The sequence below is a fragment of the Triticum urartu genome, chromosome 3 (assembly GCF_003073215.2).
Source record: "Triticum urartu cultivar G1812 chromosome 3, Tu2.1, whole genome shotgun sequence".
In the NCBI taxonomy this organism is placed as follows: Eukaryota; Viridiplantae; Streptophyta; class Magnoliopsida; order Poales; family Poaceae; genus Triticum; species Triticum urartu.
Window position 1 is genome coordinate 99,184,061 of NC_053024.1, and position 12,549 is coordinate 99,196,609.

A 12,549-nucleotide genomic window follows, 5' to 3' on the forward strand; every position below is an offset into this window, starting at 1 on the left:
TTTTCATCTCCCCCACTACACAAAAATTTGTTGTTTACTTCGCCCATTTTCGTTCGCCTTTTTCTCGTCAGATCTTTCTTTTCGTTTGTGACCTTGTTGCTACGGCCAGCATGACTACTCCTCCTTTGTCACCTGATTTTGAAGTTCTATACTTCAAACAGAGGCAAGGAGAAAATCTGAAAGATGCTTGGTATAGGCTTATGGAATCCTATCGCATTTTCAATCTACAAGGGGATGCAAAAAATTTGCTTCGAAATTTTTATTTGGTTTAGCCTTGCATCATAGACAACTTTTGCATTTTGCCGCTAAAGGAAATTTTATTGAGCTTGATGCTAATACCGCTTATGAGGTTCTAGAGGGGATTCTGGGAATTCCTTCTATTAAAAAGGGGATTTCATTTACTCAAGAAGGAGCTCAAATTTTGGATAAGTTGAGTGATTTGCATAAACATTTGGTTGAGTTACAAAAACACCATGAACCTCTGAAACATATTAGTGGGAACCTCAATCGAATGAATACTTTGATTACTCTTTTCAATAAGCGTTTGGATATTTTGGGATCTCAAAATGGTCTCTTTTCCTGAAAATCTTGGGAAGCATAAAGAACATCCCGGGTTTGAAAAGGCCCTTACAAAAGTTGCAAAAACCAAATATGACAACACTTCGATCCATTGCATTATGCCTAGCTAGGGGCATAAAACGTTAGCGCTTGTTGGGAGGCAACCCAATGAATAAAATTTATTTTTGACTTTTCCTTTCTATTCTTGAGTGTTTGCACAATTATGATACTGTTATGATTGTGTTTTTAATGTTTCAATTAGTGTTTGTGCCACGCAAAGCCTTTGGGATCATGTTGGGTGATAGTTGATTTGATCTTGCTGAAAAAATAGGAACTTCTGCGCCCAAAAAATAATTCTCATTTTTAACAGAAGCTCAATAAAATACTAATTCTTTTTGCAGAAGATTAATATACAAATTGCCCATGTTGTGCTAATTTTTCAGAATTTTTGGACTTATATAAGTATTCAAAGTTTTTAGATTGATACAAACTGTTCTGTTTTTGATAGATTCTGTTTTCTTTGCTTTATGTGCTTATTTCGATGAATCTATGGTTTCTATTGGAGGGTATAAGCTATAGAAAAGTTGGAATACAGTAGATATAATGCAAAAATAAAATATGAATGGGTTTGCAATAGTACTTATAGTAGTAATTTGCTTTGTTATTCTAACGGATCTCACGAAGGTTTTGTTGATTTTTGTGTGATTGAAGTTTTCAAGTTTTAGGTGAGATCGCGATGGATGACGGAATAAGGAGCAAGAAGAGCCTAAGCTTGTAGATGCCCATGGCATCCCAAGCCATTATCTAAAAAGAGAAGCAAGCGACTAAGCTTGGGGATGCCCCAAGTGGCATCCCCACTTTCTTCTAACGACCATCGGTATTTTACTTGGAGCTATATTTTTGTTCGTCACATATTATGAGTTTTGCTTGGAGAGTATTGTATGATATGAGTCTTTGCTTGTTTTGCTTTCTATTTTAAGTCATCTATCCTTGCAGGACACACCTATTTGAGAGAGCCAAAATTATGCTATGACCTGTTAGAATTGCTCTGTATGCTTCACCTAAATCTTTTTGAGCTATGGAATTGCTCTAGTGCTTCACTTATATCTTTTTGAGCATGGTGTGCTTTATTATTTTTGGATAAATGCTCTCATTCTTCACTTAGATTTATTTGAGAGTTAGTAAAATTTTGAAGAAATTCTCTCATGCTTCACTTAAATTATTTTGAGAAGAAATTTTTTATGCTCATGTTCTTCACTAAAATTTGTTTGAGCTATCAAAGCAACATATGAAATTAGTCCCAAAGTGATAGATATTCAAGAGGGATATAATAAAAACTTTCATGAAGATCATTGGACAAAATAAACTTGATTCCTTGTAATTGTTTTGTGATATGTTGATATAATATGCGAGTCGTGTTGATGAGTAATTATGCTTCAGTAGGAGTATTGGTGTTAAGGTTTGTGATTCCCTATGCAAGAACGAAAGTCAATAGTTATACTATGAAATTACATCCAACTTGTGGTGCATTATTCGGTGTTAGTTATGCTTAATGCTCACTTATGATATTTTCCGTTTCTTGGTTGGATGCTTCTCAATATTTTACTAGCCTTCATTTGCACTAAGTATGATCCCTACTTGTTGATGACCCACAAGTATAGGGGATCTATCATAGTCCTTTCGATAAGTAAGAGTGTCGAACCCAATGAGGAGCAGAAGGAAATGATAAGCGGTTTTCAGCAAGGTATTCTCTGCAAGCACTGAAATTATCGGTAACAGATAGTTTTGTGATAAGGTAATTTGTAACGAGTAGCAAGTAATAAAAGTAAATAAGGTGCAGCAAGATGGCCCAATCCTTTTTGTAGCAAAGGACAAGCCTGGACAAACTCTTATATGAAGGAAAGCGCTCCCGAGGACACATGGGAATTATCGTCAAGCTAGTTTTCATCATGTTCATATGATTCGCGTTCGGTACTTTGATAATTTGATATGTGGGTGGACCGGTGCTTGGGTGTTGTCCTTACTTGACAAGCATCCCACTTATGATTAACCTCTATTGCAAGCATCCACAACTACAACAAAAGTATTAAGGTAAACCTAACCATAGCATGAAACATATGGATCCAAATCAGCCCCTTACGAAGCAACGCATAAACTAGGGTTTAAGCTTCTGTCACTCTAGCAACCCATCATCTACTTATTACTTCCCAATGCCTCCCTCTAGGCCCAAACAATGGTGAAGTGTCATGTAGTCGACGTTCACATGACACCACTAGAGGGATGACAACATACATCTCATCAAAATATCGAACGAATACCAAATTCACATGACTACTAATAGCAAGACTTCTCCCATGTCCTCAGGAACAAACGTAACTACTCACAAAGCATATTCATGTTCATAATCAGAGGGGTATTAATATGCATAATGGATCTGAACATATGATCTTCCACCAAGTAAACCAACTAGCATCAACTACAAGGAGTAATCAACACTACTAGCAACCCACAGGTACCAATCTGAGGTTTGGATACAAAGATTGGATACAAGAGATGAACTAGGGTTTGAGATGAGATGGTGCTGGTGAAGATGTTGATGGAGATTGACCCCCTCCCGATGAGAGGATCGTTGGTGATGACGATGGTGATGATTTCCCCCTCCCGGAGGGAAGTTTCCCCGGCAGAACAGCTCGCCGGAGCCCTAGATTGGTTCCGCCAAGGTTCCGCCTCGGTGGCGGCGGAGTCTCGTCCCGAAAGCTTGCTTATGATTTTTTCCTCGACGAAAGACTCCATATAGCAGAAGATGGGCATCGGAGGGCCACCAGGGGGCCCACGAGGCAGGGGGCGCGCCCAGGGGGTAGGGCGCGCCCCCACCCTCGTGGCTGGTGGGTGGCCCCCCTCTAGTACTTCTTGCGCTCAGTATTTTTTATATATTCTGGAAATAACTTCCGTGAAGTTTCAGGACTTTTGGAGCTGTGCAGAATAGGTCTCTAATATTTGCTCCTTTTCCAGCCCAGAATCCCAGCTGCCGGCATTCTCCCTCTTCATGTAAACCTTGTAAAATAAGAGATAATAGGCATAAGTATTGTGACATAATGTGTAATAACAGCCCATAATGCAATAAATATCGATATAAAAGCATGATGCAAAATGGACGTATCACTGTCCATCCAAAATCCTTAAACCCAATTTTGCCATATGAGTCCACTATACCTACCTATATGCGATATTGTTTTGTCGTTCTAAGAAAAAAAATTTGTATGTGCCATCTCTAATTTTCAAAATTAAACTTCTCTTTTGTGTGCTTGTACCTCTCATGAAACGGTAGGGGGTGACTGATATATTTCCATGCTAGATGTGTCATTCTCAAGATGAGTGTTTATTCACTTATGATTGCACAAGAGTACGACAAAGGTATTACGGACGAGCCAGAATTAAGCTTGGGGATGCTGATACGTCTCCAACGTATAAATAATTTTTGATTGTTCCATGATGTTATATTATCATTCTCGGATGTTTTACAATCATTTTATAGCAACTTTATATCATTTTTGGGACTAACCTATCGACATAGTGCCCGGTGCCCATTGTTGTTTTTTGCTTTTTTACTTCACAGAAAATCAATACCAAATGGAGTCCAAACGCAGCGAAACTTTTTGGAGATTTTTCTGGACCAGAAGACACCTGTTGGACCAGGCGCACCCAGGTGTGTTGGTGCCCACCTCGGTGGTGTAGCGACCCGACCTCAAACGGTCAAGCCTCTGTGTATCCTTGCCATCCCTGGAATGGTATGCTGGCACACACATAGTACATCAATGTATATATCAAAGTGTAATCACATGTATAAATAACATAAAACTGATATATACCTCATAAGTCTCAGCGGAAACAAACGAACGGGTGTGGAGTCCCATCAACGCCAACGACGAGTTGAGTGTAGACCGTAACCCTACAACGTAACTCTTACTCGTCGTAAAAATTCCTGCAACATAAGATGCTACAGCCCTGTAGGTCAGTACATTGAATGTACTGGCAAGTCACATCATAAGAATAATGAACCTATTTGTACATGCAATTTGGCTGGTGGAAAGCTCTAAGTTTAGTTTTTGCATAAATCTAGTTTTTACCTAGAATAAAATATATTACTCTACCACTACAAGACAACATAGGATGAGTTGGCAAACCCAACTCAATCCATTCCCAAAGTTTCATTTAAAACCCAACTGTTTAATTAAGGTGAGGAGATCTCCCGGCATTTCCACTACTAGATGCTCAAGTTGTCCGTAACCGGGGACACGGCTAATCGATTAGGTTAACACTCTGCAGAGGTTTGCGCACTTCTCCCACAAGACTCGAGCGCCTCCCTTGAATTTCTCGCACTGCCTGGCGTTTGAGAACAGGATGACCGAGACATAGTCTTTCGAAAGTATTCCCCCTTAACCCACGGATAGGCCGGTACACCTACTCATTCTACATGTGCTAGCCCATCCCGGAAGGGGTCACACTAACTACTCAACTAAGCCAGAGCCCATATTGACCTATATGGCTGCAACTTATCACGTTGCAGATATATCTGACGAGGATTAAGGTGCGATAGATCAATGTTCAACACTCAACCTTTCTCGTGGAGTTGGACTCTGTGACGACCTTGATTTAACCGTACACTAATCATACACGCAAATGTGTACGATCAAGATCAAGGACTCACGGGAAGATATCACAACACAACTCTAGACACAAATTAAAATAATACAAGCTTTATATTACAAGCCAGGGGCCTCGAAGGCTCGAAGACACAAGAGTCAGCGGAAGCAACAATATCTGAGTACAGACATAAGTTAAACAAGATTGCCTTAAGAAGGCTAGCACAAAAGTAGCAATGATCGAAAGGGCAAGGCCTCCTGCCTGGGACCTCCTAACTACTCCTCGAAGTCGAACTCCACGTAGAATCATCCTCGGGATCCTCTGGCTCCTGGACTCCATCATATGATCGCAGTATCCGGGAAAAGGGGAAGAAGAAGTAGGAAAGCAACCGTGAGTACTCATCCAAAGTACTCGCAAGCAAGGAGCTACACTACGTATGCATTGGTATCAAATGAAAGGGGTAGTATATGTGGACTGAACTGCAGAATGCCAGAATAAGAGGGGGATAGCTAGTCATGTTGAAGACTACACTTCTGGCAGCCTCCATCTTGCAGCATGTAGAAGAGAGTAGATGGTAATTCACCAAGTAGCATCACATAGCATAATCCTACCCGTCGATCCTCTCATCGTCGCCCTGTTAGAGAGCGATCACCGGGTTGTATCTGGCACTTGAAAGGTTGTGTTTTATTAAGTATCCAGTTCTAGTTGTCATAAGGTTAAGGTACAACTCCGGGTCGTCCTTTTACCGAGGGACACGGCTATTCGAATAGATCAACTTCCCTGCAGGGGTGCACCACATTTCCCAACACGCTCGATCCCCTTTGTCCGGACACACTTTTCTGGGTCATGCCCGGCCTCGGAAGATCAACACGTCGCAGCCCCACCTATGCACAACAGAGAGGTCAGCACGCCGGTCTAAATCCTATGGCGCAGGGGTCTGGGCCCATCACCCATTGCACACATGCACTTTGCGTACGCGGCCGGTGAGCAGACCTAACAACCTCCATTACAAAGGAAGTTGCGTTACGCGGTGCAACCCGGCGCATGTCGCTCAGTTGCTGACGTCACGAAGGCTCCGGCTGATACCACGACATCGGGTGCCCATAACTGTTCCCGCGTAGTTGGTTAGTGCGTATATGCCAGTGGCCAGACTCAGATCAAATACCAAGATCTCGTTAAGCGTGTTATCTTGAAGTAACCGCGAATGCCGACCAGGCCTAGGCCCACCTCTCTCCTGGGTGGTCTCAAACTTCCCTGTCGCTCCACAACAAAGATCCACAAAGAGGGTCGTCGGGAAAGTATGTCCTTTCAGCCCCCAATTCATGAATCAACCGCGGGTACTCAACGAGCCGACCCGACTTTAGTCACAACATGTATCATGTGTAATATGTATAGGATATACCCGTGATCAACACCCGACGTGATCACGGCCCGATAGTATGGCATGGCAGACTGATAAGGATGTAGGGCCACTGATGATAATCTAGCATCCTATACTAAGCATTTATGATTGTAGGTAAGGTATCAACAACTGTAGCAACAATGACAGGCTATGCATCAGGATCGGATTAACGGAAAGCAGTAACATGTTACACTACTCTAATGCAAGCAGTAGAGAGAAGAGTAGGCGATATCTAGTAATCAAGGGGGGGCTTGCCTGGTTGCTCTGGCAAGTAGGGGTCATCAACAGCGTAGTCGATCCGGGCACCAGCAGCGGTGTCAGTCTCATAGACTACCGGAGAGAAGAGGGGGAAGAAACAATGAATACAATGCAAACAGATGCATAGCGATGCATGACATGACAATGAGCAGTGCTAAGTGGGCCCTAACGCAGTAGGAGGTGATACCGGCGAAGGGGGAAAACATCCGGGAAAGTATACCGGTGTTTCGCGTTTTCGGACAGATGAATTGGAGGGGGGAAATTGCGTGTTTGCTATGCTAGGGTCTCGTCGTTCTGAGCAACTTTCATGTACAAAGGTTTTTCATCGAAGTTACAGTTAATTTTCTATGATTTTCCAAAGTTTTAAGTATTTTCTCAAATTTCTGGATTAATTATATTTAGTTTAATCCGAATTGACCAAGTCAATTTGACTAGTCAAAAGGGCATGTGTGGCCCACATGTCATAGACTATTTATCTAAACAATTAAATAAATCTAATTTATTTAAATGGGGTCCTACATGTCATCTACTACTAGACTAGTTTAGCACTAAAATACCCCTAAGATAATCCTACACTAATTAAACTTAAGGGGCGGCTATTAGTGGACAGAGCCTAGCCGAGCTACTCACACACACAACACACATGCACGCGCGTTGTACACACAACACACATACATACATAGCACACACACATCACGTAGCAACTAGAGCAGCAGCAAGGTAGTGCAAGCACCGGCAGGAGCAAAGCGCGGCGGCGGCAGCCATTATGAGAAGTAACTTAGCAGGAGCTAGCAAAGCATCAACTAAGGCAAAAGCAGCAACTACAGTAGTAGGAAAACAGCAGCAGCAGTAGTGGCCAGCGGAAGGCAGCAGAAGTGATATGTCTCCGTCGTATCTACTTTTCCAAACACTTTTGCCCTTGTTTTGGACTCTAACTTGCATGATTTGAATGGAACTAACCTGGACTGACGCTGTTTTCAGCAAAATTACCATGGTGTTATTTATGTGCAGAAACAAACGTTCTCGGAATGACCTGAAACTTCACGGAGCAACTTTTTGGAAAATATAAAAAATACCTGCAAAAGATGAAGGCCAGGGGGCCACCACCTATCCACGAGGGTGGGGGTGCACCTGCCCCCCTAGGGCGCACCCCCCTGCCTCGTGGGCCCCCTGAAGCTCCTCCGACTCCAACTCTAACTCTATATTGTGTTTCGAGGAGAAAAAAATCAGACAGAAGAATTCGTGGCGTTTTACGATACGGAGACGCCGCCAAGCCCTAAATCCTCTCGGGAGGGCTGATCTGGAGTCCGTTCGGGGCTCCGGAGAGGGGAATCCGTCGTCATCGTCATCATCAACCATCCTCCATCACCAATTTCATGATGCTCACCGCCGTGCATGAGTAATTCCATCGTAGGCTTGCTGGACGGTGAGGGGTTGGATGGGATCTATCATGTAATCGAGTTAGTTTTGTTAGGGTTTGATCCCTAGTATCCACTATGTTCTGAGATTGATGTTGCTATGACTTTGCTATGCTTAATGCTTGTCACTAGGGCCCGAGTGCCATGATTTCAGATCTGAACCTATTATGTTTTCATCAATATATGAGAGTTCTTCATCCTATCTTGCAAGTCTATAGTCACCTATTATGTGTTATGATCCGTTAACCCCGAAGTGACAATAATCGGGATACTTACCGGTGATGACCGTAGTTTGAGGAGTTCATGTATTCACTATGTGTTAATGCTTTGTTCCTGTACTCTAATAAAAGGAGGCCTTAATATCCCTTAGTTTCCGTAAGGACCCCGCTGCCACGGGAGGGTAGGACAAAAGATGTCATATAAGTTCTTTTCCATAAGCACGTATGACTATATTCGGAATACATGCCTACATTATATCAATGAACTGGAGCTAGTTCTGTGTCACATTAGGTTATGACTGTTACATGATGAACCGCATCCGGCATAATTCTCCATCACCGATCCATTGCCTACGAGCTTTCCATATATTGTTCTTCGCTTATTTACTTTCCCATTGCTATTGCTATCATCACTACAAAATACCAAAAATATTACTTTTACTACTGTTACCTTTTGTTACCGTTACCACTACTATCATATTACTTTGCTACTAAATACTTTGCTCCAGATACTAAGTTTCCAGGTGTGGTTGAATTGACAACTCAGCTACTAATACTTGAGAATATTCTTTGGCTCCCCTTGTGTCGAATCAATAAATTTGGGTTGAATACTCTACCCTCGAAAACTGTTGTGATCCCCTATACTTGTGGGTTATCAAGACTATTTTCTGGCGCCGTTGCCGGGGAGCATAGCTCTATTCTTTGAGTCACTTGGGATTTATATCTTCTTATCATTATGAAGAACTTGAAAGATCCAAGAACCAAGATTTGTCCCTCAACTATGAGGGGAGGTAAGGAACTGCCATCTAGCTCTGCACTTGATTCACCTTCTATTTTGAGTAAGCTTGCGACACCTAAACCTGCTTTTGCTATTCTTTCTGATATGTTGCATGTTATTGATGATGCCACTTCTTCTATACTTGATACTTATGATGAAATTACTTCTATGCTTGATACTACTGTGCCACTTGGTGAATTTCTTGATGAACAACTTGCTAGGGCTAGAGAGATTGAAAATATTGAATCTGATAATACTGATGAAATTGATGATGAAGACTTGCCTGTTATTCCCGAGGGTTATGTTTTTGATCAAGAAGCTTCTTTAGCTATATTAGCTTGCAAAGATAGAAACGAACTTAAGATGTTATTAGCTAAATGGAACAAGCAATCTCTAAATGCTAGAATGAAACCTGACCCTGCTTTTGCTACTTCACCTATTTGTGTTACTGATAAGGATTATGAATTCTCTGTTGATCCTGATATAATTACTTTGGTTGAATCCGATCCTTTTCATGGTTATGAATCTGAAACTGTTGTGGCACATCTTACTAAACTGAATGATATAGCCACCCTGTTCACTACTAAGGAGAGAACTCGTTACTTTTATATCCTTAAAATATTTCTGTTCTCATTAAAGGGTGATGCTAAGATATGGTTTAATTCTCTTGATCCCGGTTGTGTGCGTTGTCCCCAGGATATGATTTATTACTTCTCTGCTAAATATTTCCCTGCTCATAAGAAACAAGCTGCTTTAAGGGATATAGATAATTTTGTGCAAATTAAAGAAAAGAGTCTCCCACAAGCTTGGGGGAGGCTTCTCCAATTACTTAATGCTTTGCCTGATCATCCTCTTAAGAAAAATGAAATACTTGATATCTTTTATACTGGACTAACCGATGCCTCCAGAGATTACCTGGATAGTTGTGCTGGTTCTGTTTTCAGGGAAAGAACACTGGATGAAGCTGAAATTCTATTGAATAATATGTTGAAAAATGAAAATAATTGGACACCTCCGGAGCCAGTTCCTGAGCCTATTCCTAAACCAACTCCTAAGAAGAGGGGTATTCTATTTCTCAGTCCTGAAGATATGCAAGAGGCAAAGAAATCTATGAAAGAAAAAGGTATTAAAGCTGAAGATGTTAAGAATTTACCTCCTATTGGAGAAATACACAGTCTTAATTTACCGCCTGTTGAAGAAAGATATGATCTTAATCCTTTACCCATGGAAGAAACTCATGGTCTTGATACCCCGACACAGGTAGTAAAGGTAAATTCTCTCTATAGATATGAAAGCTGAAATCCCATTTACTAAGTTTGCTAGCCCATGCTTAGATGAGTTTGATAAATTTATGGCTAAGCAAGAAGACTTTAATGCTTATTTTGGTAGACAATTGAAATACAATTCAAATATGCTTGAACACTTGGGTGATTATATGGCTAATGTCAAAGGTGAACTTAAACTTATTAGTAAACATGCTTCTATGGTTTCCACTCACGTAGAACAAGTACTTAAAGCTCAAAATGATTTGCTCAATGAATTGAATAGTAAATATAATGATTATGCTGTTAGAGTGGCTACGAGAACTGGTAGAATGACTCAGGAACCTTTGTATCCTGAAGGCTACCCTATGAGAATTGAGCAAGATTCTCAGAGAAATAATATAGATGCACCTAGTCCTACTAAAAAGAAGAAAAAGAAAAATGATAGGACTTTGCATGCTTCTAGTGATCCTATTACTGAAACACCTCAGAATCCAAATGATATTTCTATTTCTCATGCTGAAACTCAATCTGGTAATGAACCTGAAACTAGTAATAATGTTGATGATAATGTTCATGATGATGCTCAACCTAGTAATGATAATGATGTAGATATTGAACCTGTTATTGATCTTGATAACCCACAATCAAAGAATCAACGTTATGATAAGAAAGACTTTGTTGCTAGGAAACATGGTAAAGAAAGAGAACCATGGGTTCAGAAACCCATGCCTTTTCCTCCCAAACCATCCTAGCAAAAGGATGATGAGGATTTTGAGCGCTTTGCTGAAATGATTAGACCTATATTTTTGCGTATGCGATTAACTGATATGCTCAAAATGAATCCTTATGCTAAGTATATGAAAGATAATGTTACAAATAAAAGAAAGATACCAGAAGCTGAAATTTCCACCATGCTCACTAATTATACTTTTGAGGGTGGAATACCAAAGAAACTTGGAGATCCAAGAGTACCCACTATACCATGCCCCATTAAAAGAAACTATGGTAAAACTGCTTTATGTGATCTTGGAGCCGGTGTTAGTGTTATGCCTCTCTCTTTATATCGTAGACTTGATTTGAATAAGTTGACACCTACCGAAATATCTTTGCAAATGGCTGATAAATCAACTGCTATACATGTCGGTATTTGTGAGGATGTGCTTGTTGTAGTTGCAAATGTTACTATTTTAACGGACTTTGTTATTCTTGATATTCCCGAGGACGATAGTATGTCTATTATTCTTGGAAGACCCTTTTTGAATACTGCAGGGGCTGTTATTGATTGCACTAAAGGCAATGTCACTTTTCATGTTAATGGTAATGAGCATACGGTACACTTTCTGAGGAAACAACCTCAAGTTCATAGTATCAACTCTATTGGAAAAATCCCATCGATTATATTTGGAGGTTTTGAATTTCCTCTTCCTACTGTCAAGAAGAAATATGATATTCTTATTATTGGGGATTTTCATATCCCCGTTGAGGGAGTCCTGGATTAGGGGGTATCCGGACAGCCGGATTATATCCTTTGGCCGGACTGTTGGACTATGAAGATACAAGATTGAAGACTTCATCCTGTGTCCGGATGGGACTCTCCTTGGCGTGGAAGGCAAGCCTGGCAATACGGATATGTAGATCTCCTTCCTTGTAACCGACTCTGTGTAACGCTAGCCCCCTCCGGTGTCTATATAAACTGGAGGGTTTTAGTCCGTAGGACAACATACAATCATACCATAGGCTAGCTTCTAGGGTTTAGCCTCTCTGATCTCATGGTAGATCAACTCTTGTACTACTCATATCATCAAGAACAATCAAGCAGGACGTAGGGTTTTACCTCCATCAAGAGGGCCCGAACCTGGGTAAACATCATGTCCCCTGCCTCCTGTTACCATCCGCCTAGACGCACAGTTCGGGACCCCCTACCCGAGATCCGCTGGTTTTGACACCGACATTGGTGCTTTCATTAAGAGTTCCTCTGTGTCGTCATCATTAGGCTGAATGGCTCCTT